Below are 15498 nucleotides of genomic sequence, written 5' to 3'. Positions count from 1 at the left end.
CATAATTCTGTTTATCGGTTTTTGATTTCGATGAACGGTGTTGCCGTGGTAACTAAAAATAGAAATTTCTGTGAAATTCTTTCAAAATGCTACTCCTCCTACAGTTTTGGTCTGCTTTCAATATAACTTGACACACAAGTAGACTACACTGTGTATCAGTTCTTTCAAAATGTTACTTTTCCTACAGTTTTGGTCTTATTTCAATATAACTTGGCACACAAGTAGACTACACTAAGATACATAATTCTTTGTGTCAGTTTTTCACTTTAATGAACGGTGTTGCCGTGGTTACTAAAAATTGAAATTTCTGTTAAATACTCTCAAAATGCTACTCCAAATACAAATTTAGTCTGATTATAATATAATGTGGCATGCAAGTAGACTACACTAAGAACATAAAGAAACTTAATCAAGGATCATAATTCTATTTATTGCTGTTGTAAAGTTTCAATTCACAACTGCTTAGGTACTTTTCTCTTCCTTTACTATAAGTACAAACCAGTAGAGCTTCAGTCTCGACAGAGACTTCTGGTTTTAGAAACACTTTACTTCTCAAAAAATATCAAAAACTAGTTTGAATTTTACAAGACTTGAGAAGTTTTGAACTGCATTCAGATATTTTTTTTTATTTTTATGATAATGAATGATATAGCTGCAAGACTGACAATGGTTTCTCTAAAATTGAGATTTTTTTCATTCTACAAAGTTTTATAATGAGTAATGTAGAATCATCATTGTTCCTGGGGGACCAATGTTCGTGGGTCATCTTTACCCACGATATTACGTCCCAATGAACATTTATTTTGTTATTTTGTTAAGATATTGATTCATTGAATCATTGTATTTATGAGTAACTCAAGAAATTACGTCCCCACGAACAGGTTATATTTCGCTTACCCACAAACATGACACTCACAAATAAAAATTGTTCCACAGTATTTATTACAGATTTGCTGTTTGAGATCGTCCTAGGATCATGATTGTCTCAAAAAATACAAACTAGAATGTAGTTATAAGTAACAAGTGGATGTATGTAAACTGCATTTATAAGTAAGGCCATATGAAAATTAATTTCTTGGTTCTCAGCCCCTCCGTCATCTCTTCCAAAGGTGCCTCATTAACCCTTTTTTTAAATCAATGAAATAAAAACAATAGATCACCTCTCTCATCATTTTTTGAGGTTTTGTACAATGTAAAAAGCTGTCCCATCATGTGGGGCAATAAAAAGTAAACTAAAAAATGCCTCCCTTCCTCTGACATCATATTTTTTTTTGAACAAATGTTTGAGAACCAAAGAATTAACTTTGCATGGCCTAACAAGTAGATGTATGTCATTATGTATGTAAAAACACAACATGGTACTAATTTTTCTAAAGATGTAATCAGTCGGATTACTGTATATTTTTCTTTTGTTTATTGTGCAGTATTCTTTAAAATTTCATTATATGTCAAACAATGTGAAAATGGTGCTAATTTTTTACCCTTTTGCTGAAATAAAGAAAAGTTTTTTTTAAAGAAAGAAAATCGGCATATAGATATCAAAGAAAAAAAGAGACAATTACATTGTAATATTATGATTTAAGCTTACATTGTAATCTCTATGTTGATAAATACAGAGTAAGATGTTCTTTGACGGTGTACATGTATCAGTCTTATGATTTGTACTGAACATGTTAATAAAGCAAATGTAATGTCAATTTGTTGATGCTTGTTTGCTAAGTAACTGAATATGGGAGGATCATTCCTTCAAGATTAAGACACAATTCCATTATTTTTAGAAAAAAAATTATTCCTTTTTTTTTTCAAAAACTAATTCACTCCGCAATTCAATGGGGCTACTAAGCTCACCTATTAAAATGCCTTATGGACAGATGATACAAATGCTTAATTAATACAGTATCATTACACAGGCTTTAAAAGTGGGTTATTCTACAATTTTTTTTTTTTTTTGAACTTTTTCTTTCACAGGCTTTAAAAGTGGGTTATTCTTTGAACTTTTTCTCCTTAGTCTTGGAAAATGAAATAGACTTGGAAAATAGTAAGTTAATACTTCAATAAAATAACTGATTTGGACAAATCATGAGGAAGCACAAAATGGTGAAAAATCACATAGGATGAATTTAACTTTTCCTCAAGAAATTCACCTGGCTTGGTATATTTTTTAAAGGTTATATTACACTTTTATATGTAGGTATAGGCTAACATATTCTAAAAATTGGTTTTCATCTGTAAACCTTCACTGATTTGGTTTCTCCATATTTGTAATTTATTGAAGTATTAACTAATATTTTCCAATCTATTTCATTTTCCAAGTCTTTAATTTACATTTTCATTCGTCTCCATCTAACTTTAGGATCGTTTGACTGTTTTAATTTTTCTTTTTCGTCACTTATATGCTTTCTTAGTTTTCACAAGATTTTTCATCAGCTAATAATTGTTTTTTAACTTTAAGTATTCACTACCATGTAGATGTTCAAAAGTACTGAGATTAAAACCTAAGCCCAAATGATTGCTCATACGTGTCCCTTCAACAGTGGGTGCTCTACGTACAGTAATATTACAAAGTGAGAAAACATAAAATTATCATTAATAAAACATAATCTAATATGCTTTTAGGAATGTCCTCTCCACACCATGTTAAACCATTTATACTTGTATTATCTGTCCTTCAATTGAAATCTCTGTCTTTACTCACTGATATATAACAGGCCAAATATGTCATGCCAGTCTAGTTTCTATTAAAAGGTTTTAAAAATTGTTTTTTTAATATATGCCCGCCTGTAAAACTTTTTTGAAAAATATTAGGACCACTATGTTAGAGTTCAGTCAAAAGGGAAAATTCACACTTCAGGAAGAAGCAATACTTTGAAAATCTTGACTCACAAGAACTTTTGAACAAGAAATTGATCCCTAAACATTGAATTAGCAATTGTGCCCTACCCTTCTCCCGAGGGCAATAATTTGATCAACTTTGAATAAGCGTTATCTCTCTTTTAAAATGTTTTTTTTACTCTTATGATATTTTTAAAGGAAAAAGCAAAATTGGACAAAAAAGACATAAAAACTTGATAAATTCATAAAGGAATACATATACTAGCCTTAAAAATATTTGAACCCTTTATTGATTTTATCTCCATTGGGGCCATGATTTGATCTTGGGGAAATTTTTTTTTATAGATTCCCTTTTCTGTGAAATTCACCTATAAAATCCCCAAATGTGATCACTCCATGTCCAAGGGGACTTAGATTTCAAAGAATGAGATAATTATGTGGAGATTATGAACAGTATTCAAGCTCAAAAGTCCATTAAACAATACAAAACAGGAGCGGAGCAAACACAGAGGTGGGATCAGAATGGGGTGGGGTGGGGAGGGTGATCAGCTCTGTTGACTAAATTCAGGTGAGCTAAAATTGATAGTTTTTGGGTGACTGTCTTCTACAAATAAAAAATAGTTTTTTTTGTAATTAAACTTTTTTTGATATGAAAAGTATATATCTGCTTGAAATGTTGGTATAATTAGCTATATACAAAATATATATATTCCATCATCTTATGTATATATTTTGGGGGCTTTTTTTACAAACATGAATATAACTTTTAAATGCTTCTAGAACTGAAAAAAATATTTGGGGCTGACAAAATCAATAAGCTTGACGTCATACAACAGCCGCTGTCGTTTTAAATAGCGGATAATTATGTGTGTGTTTATAATCAAATGAAAAAGAATACATTATAGCTTATTATTGTAATCTATCTTTCTGTATATTAGTGCATCCCTAATATTTCTACAAAACAAAGTGCAGGTTTTTTAAAGTTATTCTGTTCAGTTTTAGGAGCGAGGAATTTTTCTTTAAAAACACTCCTAACATCTCTCTCTCTCTCTCTCTCTCTCTCTCTCTCTCTCTCTCTGTGTGTGTGTGTGTGTGTTATTGAAATATTTTTATTTTTGTATATTTTATTATTTCAAAACATCTCTTTATGTGTAATTCACAATTTGTTAAATCAAGATCTGTCATTGACAAAGATCTGTTAAACTGTATATTTGCATTTTAGTACCAGAAAGAAGACCTGTGCCAAAAGCAAATCACACCGAAAATGTTGTGAATTGAATATCCTTTACCAACGTAGATTTTTTTTATATAACTGATTTTTTTTGTTTAGGAACTTAGGTAAAATCTTTCTGCATTTTGAACTATTTATAATCTCCTTTAAAATGTTTGTATATTACAATCCCTCCATTTGCTATAAATAAAAACAAAAGGTTGCTCGTCACATTTCTATGTGTTGAAGATTCATATTTGTCAACTTTAAAAATTAATGGTGCATCCAAACACCAGAAATGACTGACTTGAGAATTAAAGAAATACACAATGCAGCGGATATTGCAGATAGCTTATATAGAGTATAGGCTATATATTGTATGCATGGAATGTACATAATGATGGATCATTGAACTGTTGAATATCGTAATGAAATATGCATGATTTAAGTTTATGACTTTGTAGAATATTTGCCTCTCTTTGAGACTTTGTCTCGGTTCATAAATACTTTAAGTTTGCAACATCAACTGAAAAGGAAATTATTCTGCACTGAACTGGAAATGTAATTATACAGCTTAAGTGCTTGGACTATGTATATATATGCAAAAGGTATGATAAGAAATAATATGTGTGGTATTTTATGTTAAACACTGTTTTTATTCAATGAAACTGTCAATTGAAAGTTTTCTATCTATAATTTTAAATATTTTTTAATCATTGAATTTCATTTCTTTAATTTATTTTGATAAATGTCTGCATTTTCAAATTGTGAAAGCATCAAACAAAGAAATCAATTCCTTTCAGGAAATAGGGACTGGAACGCAGACTGAATATACACTGGAAGTCGAGATGAATTATCATTTCCTTTCCAAAACTATTTACAAATTGTTCATTCTATTGAATAGTTTAATATACTGTTCAAGCAGTCTTAAGACTAGCTATTCCAAACTTCAATATGGATACAGACTGGATAGAAAAATGATCGACTCCTACACAGATTATGGTATAATGGACTGTGTGAAAGAATGTCTGAGAAGGAAGAGGTGCAAGTCTATAAGTTATCATCGGGGTGCTAATTATTGTGAAATTCATTACGAAAGCAGGACCACGTCATCTTCGATGTATGTTCCAAGTTCTGGTTGGATCTACAGTGACATAGGGGATTGGGACAAGGTAAAGCTAATATGTCATTCGCAACTTCTCAAGACTTTCCGACAAGCGGCGAAAATCAACTTCGGTTGTTTTTCCAATTTTTGACGGAAAGATACGAGATGATGCGATTGACTAACATCATGAAAAAATTGCAAAACTCATTCAAATATTTTAAATATGCAAATAATTAACTTGCATTGTCACTTTCCTATAGAGACTTACCGGTCTATGTTCAAAAGCAAACTGTACAGAAAACGAAAAATGCGATCAGATGCCATTTCATGAATCTAAATGTATTTTATCAGGTAAGAATTTCAATGATTTAAAGATGCGTTGGATTGATGTTGACTAAATTAAAAAATCCAATTTAATAGCTACTTAATTATACTCTAAAAGTGGCATTTGTATCTATAGTGTAAAAATGCTTATTAGAAACTTTCCATCTCAAGTTTCTTGTATTTAATGAGACAAGATATTTATATATTTCTTAACCTTTTTGATGATAATATTTAAAGCCTTGAAATAAGGAAAATCAAATAAGGAAAAGCCTATCATTATTTTCTTTATTTAGATTAAATATGATATCAAACCAGAGTAACAGTTTTATTTTTTTTTTTAAATTCATGAATGATTTTTTAAGACTGTGGCTTGCCTAGAAGTGAGAATGTCAGTCTTGACGCCGTAGAAAGGTGGGATGGAATAGGAATCAACAGAAGGATACTTATAAAATGTGCAGAAAACTATAAGCAGACTGGATCGCAGGAATTTATATGCCAGTCAAACGGAAAATGGAAGAGCGATTTATTCTGTGAACAGGGTATTGGAAAACCTCTGAATTCATATTTCTTTTTTTTCTTTTAATAGGAGACAAAACATAATTAACTTCTTTAGTCTAATCTAAATTACCGGTAAGCAAAATCTGTCTTCTCATTTTTTTTCAATTACTTCAGACTTTAAATCATTAATTTTCTATTAACTTAACACTGACAGTCCAACTGCCGTGAAAACTACGCTTGAACAACTTTCATTACACTCGCAATCAATATATGGAAATTTTCCATTTTAATAAATGACATCCTCATTATCTACTTACTCCTTTATGTAATATGCAAGAATCCAATTAAAAAAAGACATAATGCAGAAAACTTTTTATTTGCAGGCTGTCCTAAGGATTGGGTTGAATTCGAAGGTCATTGTTATTTCAAAGACGAAGTGGAATCTTCATGGTATTACGCTAAGGTACTATCATTTCTTTCATAAATATTCCTTGAACACCAAATTCTGAGGATTTCGTTGTTTAGAAGAAATTTTATGTTCGTTGACTTCAGAAATATGTTTTTCATTCCTATAGGCAATGCTTTATCCATGAAATTATGTATCCTCGAAAACTACGGTTTTACAAAATACACGAAAATTGATGTCAACGAAAATTGATGTAAACATAGTATGTTACTAAAAGTGATATATTGCATTATTAAAATTAGAAATTGCGTGGTTTAACAAATTTAGTAAATAGAAAAGAAAAGGAAATGGAAGGGTTTTTTTTCTGTTAAGCTGTTGAATATTTTGTCTACTTTTTTCCTTGCTAGTTTATTATGATATTTAAAATGCAGTTACATGTAACTATATATAGCTATATTTTTTCTACAAAATCGCAAAGCATTTACAAGAAATTAGTTTACAAAAGTGGAAAATTTTATTCTGTTTACAAGTGTAGAACATATTAAACAAAAAAACTGTAACTTGGAATGACAGCAAAAGTTTGACACTTTATGTATTTACTTTGCCGTATCATTAAAATCCTTGTAATTATTTAAACACTCGATCTCTACACCATCTTTGAAATTTTACTACAAATAATGTCTTGGAATTTTAGGGCAACGTCACTCAAAAACTAGTATCCTTGAATATGGAATTAATACTTTTACAAAATGATGGTTTTTCTCTTTCTCAAACAATGACCTTGTTAGGTTTCCTTATTTATTTTACACCACAGGAAAATATTAATTTTTATGTATATATAATTCTGTTCTATAAATCGTTACAGGAAGGATGTGAGAGTCAAAACGCACATTTGGTTGAAATAAATGGAGGAAAAGAAAATGACTTTCTGCATCAGACTTTCCTTAAAATCATTAATAGTAGTAAGTAATTACTGCATGTGAAGATCATTGATAGTAGTAAGTATTAAGTATCTTATATTACTGAATGTGAAATTTAAAAAGAACGATTTATATATAAGGAGTTTTTGGGAGGACAACAATGCGTTTCTTCACAAATACTGAAAATAATTATTTTATTAATGTTATTCTACACGGCAAGGACTTGTTTACCATGCTCTATTTCATGACCAAGTGGGTGTGCTTAATTTAAAGCACGTTAGCTTATGTACGCATATTCGCACAATATTGAAATATCTAATATCGCTACTTTGCTATGTAGAAATTTTACGAAACTTTTTCATTCATGATAGTTATTTTTTGGAAAATGTCAATAGTTCTTATAATTTCTCTAAACATATATATCATTATACGGAATACATGTATGTACTATGTAAATATTCCATGAAGATCTTTGTGTTTTAGCTTCATAAACGCATATATTTGGCATTGTTTCTCCAACTGTTGTCCCATTACGAACGTGTGCCCCAACGAGAAGTTTTTTAGCGATATTAGTTAAAACATCATTTGAAATTCGCAATGATGTTTCAAAAATCATAAAATCGATGACTGCACTCTGTTTCAACAATTGTGTATGTCTAAAATGAATAGTTTATAATGTTTTTTTAATGTTCAAATAAGTTACATTTAATCACAATGATATCATTTTAAATAAGGAATGGTAGTTTAATGATAGTTTAAAAATAAAAAAAACATCGATGCTTGCACAGTGCATGACACATGGCTTGTGATTGTTGACAGATCGCTTACTTACTACATAGCACGTTTCTTTCTGCTTTATATTTCAATAGCTTTTAAAGCTGAGAGTGCATATTTTTATGATTAATATATACTTAATTAGTGATTTAGTGCACCAATATCATAACGATCATATCTTTAATTTTAATAGAAAATAAGACATGTTTTGTGTACTCTACAGGCTTTTCACTCCTGTCGTGTAATTCATCAAGTACATGTACATATGTACATGAAAATGACATATTTTTGTTAAATTAAAATATATTCATTGATTAAACGCCGGTTGGCAGGGGATGCTCATTCCTCCCACCTCTGATACTTAAGGTTTTGCTTTGCTCCTTATTCATGTTATTTGTAGTGTTGGAATGGACTTTCGATCTTCAAAACTATAATTTACCTCAATATATTTCACATTGTCAATCCTATAAATTATTCCCCCGATGTCTACATTCTAGGTTTCCATACTGTTAATGTTTGTATGGACTTTTTGGCTTCAAAACTGTTCCTTATATCCATATATTTGTCATTGTCAATCATATACATTACTCTCCCAATGTCTAAATTCTAGGTCACTGTACTGATGATGACTTCTCCTGTCCCGTCTGGATCGGTGCTAATGACCTTGATACAGAGCGTGTCTTCATTTGGAGCCGAAGTCAAACTACCCTGCTCTATACAAACTGGTATCCATTGGAGCCATACAACTATTTAGGAATAGAACACTGCGTCCAGGTCCTCAGAACAGGGCAGTGGAATGATGCGGATTGTGATGCTAAAATGCCATATATATGTGAGAAAGAGGTGTAGAATATATTGTACATTTTCTGTCTTGGAGTCTTCATTTAATCTGTTTATTTGAATTTTAATTTTAAGAATTCAATAGTTTTAAAATTTTTTTTATATTATGTGATATTTGATATATATGTTAATAGATGGGCAATTTTAAGGTTCGCATGACATACAGTTTGCTTTGATTTTTTTTTTAGCACGTATACGCCATTTATTCTAGTGTATCGTATTAAAAAGTGACATGTCCGGGATATTTATACATCTATTTGATATAAATAATACTATATTGATAAAAGCCATAGAACATGGTCGCTTTGGAAATTCCGAAGGCGGAATCAGACGCACGGGAGGAGTAAACTTCCGTGTTCACCAGAGACTGATCAATTGCTTAACTCGTATGGTAAAACTTACAAACAAAAGATTAAAGATGAACCTAATTTTAAATGTGACCCTTTAACACATTATCCATATGGTAACAAATCTAAGATAAGAATTGAAATCTTTATGAACTGTAAAAATGAAAAAAAAAATATATAAGCATTTCTTTAAGCTATCATTTAGCAATAAATCACCCACATAAAGTAACAATTAAGCTATTTCAAAATCCTTAATGGTGGCTTAAAGGTAGCATTAGTGGTAGCTTCTAGACAAATTTTCTAAATACCTGTTAACCCACCATTAAGCCAGATTTATAGGTATTTATTGTCTAAACCCCATTAAGATACCATGAAACTACGTTTAAACCACCATTATGTCACTATGGTGTCAGTTTAAAGTCGGTAAAACTACTTTTGTGGTAGACTTGCTCAAGTCTCTATGCAAGTTTGACATTATCAAAAAATATGAAACAAAGCACTAAAAAATAGAGATATGAGCAAATCTACTTTTGTGGGTAAAATATTCTTTTTTTTGAAGGATTGTCTATTCTCTAAAATTATAAATGTGGAGATGACACATATGTTAATTTGGCATATATAATGTAAAAGAAAAATTGTGTTAAAAAAGTTAAAATTAAAAATAAGCTCATTTCTTTTTGAAAGCAAATAAAGCCAGATTTGCTTCTGGCGAATTTGATATAAGATTAAAAATGTTTTATAGTAAAGAAATTCCCAACATTCCAAAGTCCCGCAGAACTTCTTGGGAATTGGACAGAGGTTTTAAAAAAAAAAATGTTTTCTCGCACAGTAAGGGATGTTCCAAATGACATTTCTCATCATCCCAAAGACCATCAGGGAAAAGAAGTGTCAGGCAATCCTCGTCGGGTGGTCATTTTTTTTTCATTTCACATGTTAAATACTATCATTTTGTAAAATAAAGTATTTCAAAAAAAAAAAAAAAACCCACGGAAATTCAAATTCTGGGCCTATACAGCACAGAGCCACTTGATTATATCGTTAAGTGTATGCAATCATAAGGTCACATACATGTATACTAGTATATTCACTTTCCATATTGTCAAAAATGTCCCAATACATGGTGTCTAATTCAGCTATTGAAAAAGAGTTCTGATTGATGTAATAAGAAAAAAAAGTCCGACAATAAAAACTTCGACGACAACCTGTTTATTACACTTTATAACTCTCACGTGACTTTGTGTTAAAATAGTGTGCACAACGACATTTAATACAATAAATACTAAATCAAACGGAGATTGACATTTTAGGAGGGATAAGAGAGGCCCTTGGAAGTTTTGGTATAAAATTTCATTGTAAAAGCTCATTTTCCTGAGATATCGCACGTAAACGAAAGTGTTACACACAGACGAGATGCATTATTTCACACAAATTCTCTGAATAAGCTTGTTTTAATTGATGAAAGTTTTTATTTTTCATGCATAAAAAATCTCAAAGTAGCCTGATGGCATTAAAAATTCAAAAACTAGTACTAAAAGTTTGAAAATAAAGTAAACTATTAATATTTAAGGCGATATGAGCTGCAACTTTGATGTCAGAATTTTTGTTGTTGCAAAATTGTAAATAACTTTTTCAATGACAGAGAAAACTAATGATAATGAACTTCAATATAGGATTTAACGTTCTTTTTTCAGAATTTATCGATGTATAATCTCTGCCTTTTTTCTCACAAACTGAATAAAAGTGCGAACCTATATGTACTATTAAAACTCTCTGAATGTCGTTTAAGTCAACAAATATCGTATTCTCCAGAATAATTCGTCCTTGACCATGGCCATGTTGACATTATCGACAACGTCATAGCGAAAGTTGCAGACCGATGACGTCCTCGATTTGCTCTGGTTGGTTCAAAGATTTAAGGAGAATATGGGATCTGTAGGATGTAAATATATGAATTTGATGATGAAAAGGCAAGAGTCTGAGGTATGTTTCTTTTCCCTATCACAATGATACCAACTGAGCTGATATGGAACGTCGAGAAAATGACAGCATGATCAGCTTTTTTTTAAAAATACGACAGTGACATAAACATAATATTCCCGTCTGTCAGTCCTGTTTATCTCCTTTTCATTCATTCATTCATTCATTTTTTATTCCAAGATTCTTGTAATCATAATTTAGCTAGAACGGACTAGAAGTATTTGTTTTCATAATTTTTTTTACAACAGTCAAGAAAGTAGTTCTGATTGAAAAATTCATCGATGTGTAAACTTTTTATTTAATTTGTTCTCGTCCAATCAAAACACAGGGAATCATTAAATAAAATTAAGATTGGAATTATTATGAAATTATGGTTCTTGTGTATTAATCGTTGTAAACACATGCAGTTTCAATTGCCTTTGGGCATGGTTAGCAGAATGTCAATGTTTGTTATTTGGGTTATCGGTTTCCTATTTCATGTACATAGAGAAACTAACAATTATTAAATTCACATTGACTGAAAAATAATCAGCAAAATTAACAAAGAATTTGTCAAAAAACCCATTGCTCAAAGAAATGCCTTCAGTACGAAAGCCCAGAAGGCTCATTCGAGATTCGAGATTCAAAATACGAGATTCGAAATTCGAGATTCGAAATTCGAGTTTCGAGATTCAAGATCCAAACTAACCAATCAAAAGCGGGTTCAACATTTGATTACTCCCCTTTATTATGTTTTTACTATCAAGAAATCGTTTAAAATAATTATAACCAATGGGTCATTTGATTAAATTACAATGCAAAAAAGAGTATTTTATATATATTAGAAGGAAATTTAAATAATTATTGGATTTTTGCAGCAAGATATACTTCAATTTATATTATAGCTTCTTAAATATTAAATAGATTACATATATCAGGGGTATATATATTTTTGTATTATCTACTACACTTATTTTTTTTTGAATTTCCGCGCATAGGAAAACCACAGGTACTTGTGGACAGGACCCCTCCCCCTCCCCCCCCCCCTCCCCCTCGATATTCAATACCAGGGCTTACTGGACAATTTTTTTTAACAAATTATATTTATTACACTTATTAATGTGTACAATACGAAAACATCACGGGCGTAAAACCCCCAGAATAATCCTTTAACCAAAAGAAACCCATTATACATTACCCCATCCCACTATACAAGAGAGGTGTCATTTAAGGAGAAAATATGGGATTATTACGAGATGCAGAGTCAATCCGATAGCATGGACTAAGACAGAAATATATGTAGAGACAGTTAATTTTAATCAACATTTTAAGTTAAAATAAATGCATGGTTTTAAACCTAGAAATAGCAGCGGGCGTACAACGTAAACAAACTGGAGTGCATGTGGCATATTCTCTCTCTTATAATGTATAGTGGGGTATTTTTTGTGTTGAGCGATTATTCTGGGTTTTAACGATTTTTTTTGGCATTGGACACACGATGAATAAGTGTATTAGATATATGTTGTGAAAAAAGTCCAATAAGCCCTGGGGTTGAATAACGAGAGGGGGGGGGGGATGCCCTGTCCACAAGTACATTTGGTTTTCCTGTGCGGGAAAATACATAATTATTAAGTTTAGAAAACAATACAAATAAATATATATACTCATGATATAAGTAATTTTTTTAATATTTAAGAAGCTATAATATAGATTGAAGTATATTTTTCTGATCAAAAATCCAATAATTATTAAAATTTCCTTCTAATATATATAACACTCTTTCTTGCATTGTAATATAATTAAATGACCCATTGGTTATTATTATTTTAAACGATTTCTTCATAGTAAAAACATAATAAAGGGGAGTAATCAAATGTTGAACCCGCGTTTGATTGGCTAGTTTGGATCTTGAATTTCGAATCTCGAATTTCGAATCTCGTACTTTGAAACTCGCTTCTGATTGGTTAGTTTGGATCTTGAATCTCGAAACTCGAATTTCGAATCTCGAATTTCGAATCTCGTACTTTGAAACTCGAATCTCGAATGAGCCTTCTGGGCTTTCGTACTTCAGAGTAGTTTGAGAATCGACCTTGCTCTATGATAACAAGATCTAATTATAACGTTACTCTGGTAGAAAATAAGCAATTCAAGTTGATATATGGAATAAAAAATTAATATTGATACCAATATCAATCACATAAATGAAAGAAGTAGAATTATTTTTTGATGAAAGATTAATAAAATACATAAATTTGATTAAATATTCATGTTATTATTAGGAGTGCAATTCTTCTTACTTCAATAAATATTATTTCAAATTGTTTCTATGTGTGTACTGTTTAGAAATGACTATTTCATACATGTAAAATTGTAGAAATTTGTTGATACTACTCAGAATAATTTCAACTGTCTTTTATATTTCTATTATAATTCCATTGGTTATTGTCCATTTTATTTCTCAGTAAGTTCCGCCCATTAAATTAATAAACACGCCCACTGGAACTGCTTTGTGAAACTGCTGGGACTGCTCTCTGAGACCTCTTGGACTGCAGGAACCGTTGTGGGACTGTGTGACTGCTCAGGTTGGGTATAGTCGGTACTGTGTACGATTTTTCTTTATATATTTTACTAGATACCCATATGATGCATCAATTTAAAGCAAAAACTAAAGTGTATAATTTAATTCTGTTGAGGCTCTCTGTTTTATGTGTTTTATCCATAAAATTCATTGGTTTAAACTTCTTTTGAAATGTTTTATTAAGTTTATTAGGTTTAAAAAAATTTAAAAAAAGGGGGGGGGGCTGCTCAAAGCCCTACCCCTAAAAAAAACAGGTGTTATACGTGCCGTTAAACTTTAAATTAATTTGTAGATGCAAAATCCTCTGGCTAACGATATATGGAATGAACTTTTTTCCATGGAGTTGAAAAGTTTCAATTCTTGAAGGAACTGTGTGCTATATTTTTACGTCGATGTATTGTTTTGTGCACTTCTTCTAAAACAATTTTTGATTAAAGAAAAATTTAAAATATATGTTTAGTATTTTTTCATTATATTTTTCTATGGATCATCCAAGAATTTTCATCAACTTATACCTCTCAAAAAACTCCTAGTGATGCATGCTGCTTTTTTTTTTGTTGTCTAAGAACATCTGATGGAACTATGATCTTTTTTTCAGGAATATCTTGAAAAATATCAGTAGGTAAGGTATGTTGCGTTTGTCCTTAATGTATACTTTTAAATGTAGCGATAATGTAACCTTTTTGTAGCAGTTGTGTACAGCGGTACTGACATTTTTTTAAAAAAATGTAGCGGTTATGATACACACACAGTGGTAAGCACATTCATGTCTATTTTATGGGACCATACCGGATTTCATAAAAAAGTACATCATTTCAAATACTTTAACAAAAGTATGCATTATTTTTAATTAAACTTCAACACAGCTTACAAATTGGAATTTCATACGAGAGAGAAAGTGCAAAGGGGGAGGAAGTGTTGAAATTCTTTTAAAAAATTGACATAAAATCACAACAGTATACCTAGCTATATGTACCACTTTGCAAAGATCCGTCATTTCAGAATTCGGTCAATCAAAGAATATAACGTATATGTAACAGACACTTAACTGGACATGAACAAACAAGTCTGATTTCCAATTGAATTATTTTTAACTATTAATTAAACACTGTCAGCACGATTTATTAAAATAACACATAAAATAATTTCTGATCACATGCGATTTTTTTATTAGATTAAAATAAATGAAAAGATCGATAAATTAGTTTCACAATTTAACGGAATTTGGATTAAATTGATCTTTATCATATCCTGGAATTATATTACTTCAATCATTTGTAAGTTACGCTTCGGTGCAAATTCAATCGTTGATATTGCTTGGTAAAGTGTCTAGGTACGGTATGTGGTGCCCAAATTTGATTGCTGATTGTGTATGAAAAAGACAGTGTTTATAATTATTATTTCAAGAGAGAAATGGGTCGTAAAGATAAATTAAAGACAAATTTTCTACTGTTACAGTCTGACTGGGTTGTGTATTAAGTTGTGTTCAAAGGGATACCCAAATCAAACTTTTGAAAAACTGCTGTTACGATCATATTAACTACATGCATAAGTATGTCATTTACCAATTTAACGCCTACCCCCACCCATCCCACATCATCCCCAAATAATCGTAATCACTGGAATTCCTGGAACCAACCTTACATTGTATTTCATGCATGAGAGCTATGATTTAAACAGCATTTTTTGTGAGTAAATGAGGGGAAAA

The sequence above is a fragment of the Saccostrea cucullata genome, unplaced genomic scaffold, assembly GCF_032062105.1.
Source record: "Saccostrea cucullata isolate Sc308-1 unplaced genomic scaffold, CSIRO_AGI_Scuc_v1 ctg1255, whole genome shotgun sequence".
Lineage (NCBI taxonomy): Eukaryota > Metazoa > Mollusca > Bivalvia > Ostreida > Ostreidae > Saccostrea > Saccostrea cuccullata.
Note: the sequence above shows the minus strand (reverse complement) of the source record.